This window comes from Bactrocera oleae, chromosome 4 (assembly GCF_042242935.1).
Source record: "Bactrocera oleae isolate idBacOlea1 chromosome 4, idBacOlea1, whole genome shotgun sequence".
NCBI lineage: Eukaryota > Metazoa > Arthropoda > Insecta > Diptera > Tephritidae > Bactrocera > Bactrocera oleae.
Window position 1 is genome coordinate 16,570,174 of NC_091538.1, and position 5,178 is coordinate 16,575,351.

Consider the following 5,178-nt stretch of genomic DNA (forward strand, 5'->3'; position numbering starts at 1 on the left):
TGTGTAGTAAACTCTTTCACGTATCCACCTACCGGCAATTACCCTAATTCACCTGCCAAAGCAAACTAATTCAGCAAATTCAGTAAATTTTTCGAATTTTCACATGCTCCGAGCTCGTTTTTTCTCCACACCAGCCGAATCAATGCAATCAGTGCCCATTCAATTATTGCACACTAAATTTGATTGCATGCCAATTTTATAATGGAAAAATATTTCTCACAACAACAACAGCAAACTGCAATAGTGGGAAAAGTTTTATTTGTTGGCATTAGTTGTTTGGCGAAATGCATCTCAGGCTCAAGTAGACGATATGTGTATGCAGGGGAATGTAGCAAGTGCGCGCAGCTATTTGATTTCGTTGAGCTGTACTGTTAGAAGAAGGAATAGATTTCCTGAGAAATATCTTTCCATAGTAAAATGCCAGCGCATTGAATTTGTAACATTCTTCCGATGATGTGGCCAGCGAATTAATTTCCGTTGCAGGTTGTTGGTGCAACCAAAGAGAAAGGCAGATGGGTAGATAAGTGATGGGTGGCTATCAAGCGAATCTTGGGTGAAATGAAGAGAGGAGGAAGAGGCCACTTGCTGAATACAAAAGGACTATATTTTTCCAACCATTTGTAAAAGAACTGCATATCATGGTTCCCAAACAAGCATCAACTTAAAATATCAAAATTTGTCAAATTTTTCTCCACATAATATTTTGTATATGAAGATTTTCTTCTTCCCTTATAATATTCACCAGATACAGCATGGAGCTATAGCCCAATCTGAAGAAAAACTCTTCAAACATGTGTAAGACAACGAAATCGCTAGACTTGAAAACTCAGTCTCGATCGACATCGTCGCAAAGCGTACAGAGTTCACTGGTACCAATATTTTTTGTCACGAATCGTCTACCTTTCGTAACGAAACGATACCTCATCTAATGGTGTCGTTTTCCACTATAGACGTCACAGCCTTTACCGATTGACTTTAACACCCGGACTTGATTAACATTGTCGTAAAGTTCATTGTTTGCGATATTTCCTGTCGCAAATGGAACAGGAGCGATAGATCATTTGCACCAAACATTATCCATTCTAGACAATGGAGCTTTCGGCTTTTTACTTGCAAAGCTACGTCGGTAACATCGCTAAGCTCGTAGAGGTCTCGACTTCATACATTTTTGGAGACACAAACTGTCAAAGATTGCAAATTTTAAGCAAATATGCTCTTTTAAATTCCATCTTTACTGATCCTTTTCCATGTTCATATTTTGGATATACGGAAATCTTCTGTTGAAGCTTGATGCTCAAGTTGTACGAACCTTAAAACGTACCAAAGAAACGTTTCTTCAGAAGTAAAAATATGACTCAAACCTCTGACTCGCATTTTCTCTCGTTTACTTTCACTTTTCTTGAAACTTATTGGATGTTGAAAATATTGCCACATTAAAGTCAGAGATATATAATATAATAGTTTGACAATGTCATCCGAGCACAATTTCTTTGGATCAGTTGTCGATATAGGAAATCTTATCATATCATCAGCATCAACAGTCCGTAGATGATTCAAAAGTATAAGTCTCTTCACTTTCGAATAACATTTTTTCATGTCACATTAATTCATTCTTCAAAAGTTTTTTTTTTCTTCAAAATGGAAATGGGGACCATTGCATTCAGTAGTTCATAGCTAGAGGGTCAAGTGGAATGATGAGTTCTCTATTACGATCTATTCTTTCTTTTAAATTTATGGCTACCTGACCATTTAAGAGTTTTCGAAACATTAAAAGCAGCCATTATCTGAGAGCCACTTGACTTGTAAAGCTAAACCAAGCGGTGAGCACCTCATTCACATCGTTGCCATTTAAGTTCAAACTACGATATTAAATGACATTGATGTTATTTTCTGAGAGCTTGAGGAAACGAGGTCGATAGATATCGAGCAGTCCAAAAGTTAGAGCCGAACTGTAAATAGGGGACGGTTTTACGATGATGGAGAAGCTTAGTTCACTCGACATCGTTTCGTCTACTTAGAAGCACTTTGAATTGCCTATATGTATCAGATATCTCTTTCTAATTAGATAAATCCAACACCACAACTGCTCAGAGCTACAATAATATGCAAAGTTGCATAATTTCTGTTCGTGAGTTTAGCAGAGATCAAGAGCGCTGTTTTGAAGTGAATATGTGCTAGGTTACGATGCGGATTAATGGCGAATGTATTTTTACTAACTAAGCTCTTAAGTTAACTAAATGTAGGAAAGAAACATACTGTGGAATCATCGAATGCCACAACAAAAACTATCTATCTACTAGAACCAACGATGAATTTGAGACTTAAAGATTTTGGATCCTGCTTCTTTGCCACTACAAAAAATCTATCGAAAGTAAATGTTCCTACCTATTTAGCAGCGCTCACTTAGAAGTCTATTGGTGTCGCTCTTTCGAATCACAATTTCTATCTAACCTAACCTAAATATCCAGTAACACCGGTTTTGAAACATTAATATTCTTTTGAGCTATAAAATATATCTTTCAACAAAATCGCAATCCAGTCTAAAGAATTGCTATCTGTTTTCACTCGCCACATGAACCGCAGTGTAGTGTGAGCATAAATTGACCGTTCGACTGTCAGCGCCTTTGTTTTATGCTGATGACATGCGGCGCAAACAACTCGCAGCACAATTCTTGCATATTTTCGCATTGCTTTCAATGTGTTGTTGTTATTTATAGTACGACAGCTTCCAGAGCTAACAAGCTGTACTTTACTGAGCGCACTGTCTACAAATGCAATTTACAGCTTCCTCTTAGAGTTTTTTTTTTATATTTTGTACTCTTTTTTTGCTGCTTTTACTTCAGCTTTTTGTTCTTTCTTATTATTATTCTCCATATTATTTTTCTATTTGTTTTTGTAAACATAATTTTGCTGTAAAGTAAATAGAAAATAATGAGTTGAGCTGAAGAAAAGAAAAAAAGAGGCGGCAAGGAGTTATGCGAAGAGTGGGGAAATAGCCAAAGAGCGGAGAAATGTTAAGGAAACGCAAGGAAACTACAACTCTGAAGTAAAACCGGAATTGTAATGGACGCTAGAGTCTAGTAAACACCCTCGGCAAGAGTTGTTGCTGCAATCCAACCACGTTGTCCTTTTCGCTGCCGCGTGTGGCATTCCCCTGGGGCACACAAACAGCTGGCTATCAACAGTTGAAGCAAAGAAATATGCATGTGACACACACACACAGGTCTATGCGCCATATATCTGTGTGTGTGTGTGTGCTTTTATAAACACTTAGCTGAACAAAGAGCTGCTTAGACCCTGCCGTCGTCAATGGTTTAACGGTACGCTGACTTGTTTGTGCGCTAAGTCAATTTGTTTATTTGAATGTTTGTGTGTGTGTGTGTGTGTGAGTGCCGGGAGTTTATTATTTTGAGGGTAATTGGATTTGTAGCTGCACGCACAGGCCACACACACACATGTACAACCATATATATACACGCTTGCATACACACACACACAAACGCGTGCCGTAGCAAATATCAATACGATTCGCAACCATTATGTGGCGGAATAATAAGAAAATATTTTCCAGCTAAAATGTGTAATGGCTATTTGCAGCAAAAACAGGCAACAACAAACACAAACGCACAGATATATTGTAGAAAAAATAATATCAAAAGCATATCAGAACAAGTACAAATGTTGTATTCGGTTGCACTGAAACAACAATACCCTTCACAAATAAAAAAAATTTCCATACAAGAACTTGATTTGGATCAGTTAGTTTGTATAACAACTATATGCTACAGTAATCCGATCTAGACATTTTTTTTTTTGGATGTTGTTGAGCTACCTTGGACAATAATCCAAACCAAATTTAGTGAAAATACATACTTGTCAAATAAAAAGGTTTTCCATATATGGACTGGATTTTGATCGTCCCGTTTGTAAGGCGGCTATATCGTAAAGTGATCGATATCTCAAAAACTGAGGGACTAGTTCGCGTCTATACATGCAGATGGACGGACATATTATGGAGTCTCCGACGTTTCTTTTAGGGTGTTACAACCGCCGTGGCAGACTTAATATATCCTATTCAGGGTACAAAAATACTCGCTTATACCAAGGCGTAAGATCACCACTGCAAACACACAATCTAACGGTACATGCGGCAAGAATGCTTTGCAAATATGTTTGTAAATGAAATTGGCAGTTTTGTTGCGCTCAATCGCCAACACTCACTACTTTAAGGACAATGAACTATTCAGCCGCCGAAATGTAGACAACAAATATGAAATCGGTAATAAAGAAGAGCAAATACAAACACACAAAAGGGCACACAAACGCATACAGACTTATAGCCGCACGCACCCACAAAACCAAGAAGCTGCTTGCTGACGCCTTGGTCCTTTGGTCCTTCGCCTGTTCAGCTTGGCTATCCTGACACCAGTGTTTTTTGTGGCTTTGTCATTGCCTTTGGTTTGACTGAATTATGAATGATATAAATTTTGTGGTAAATTACAACAGTGAATGGAATGTGAGCATAAAAATGTATTTAAATTACTTAAGAAACTAGAAAATTATTTTCAAATTTCCAGCGAAGAGTGGAGCAAGCAATGCGAAGGTGGATTATAGGAATTCTAGATATAGTTGCCGAGTTTCGCTAGTTTGTAGATTGTTAGTAAATTAGTTGTTGATTGTAGTTGTGTCGTGGGAGAACTTAGTCTAGCATGCAATCAGCAGATTTTGGCAAATGAAGTTAGAATATATACAGCGTGACTAGAAAGCCTCAACTCTTTTCTGCCGAAATCGAACATAATTTTTACATATACGCCCGGAAATTTAGAAATTTTGCACTACTAATTGTGGCGAGCTTCCTATGTATATGATGCCAACTAAATTGTTAGCCATTTTCAATATTTTGACGTTATGTGGCTTTTCCTTCTAATAACACCGTAAAATAGTAGCTTAGCTAGAACATTTAGCATTGCCGAAAATCCATATTTCAAGACTATGAGGTAATACCTAATTCCTTTGAAATTTATAATGGTTTACTTTGGATTTTAAATGAAAAGAATTGCCAACTCGAAGAGTGAACATTAACTGAATAGTCGAAATTAAACTCTTCAGCTTCCGCAACCTTTTGACGAGCTCGTGTGGATTGCAGAAAAACTCAATATTGTATTGGATTTCTGACAT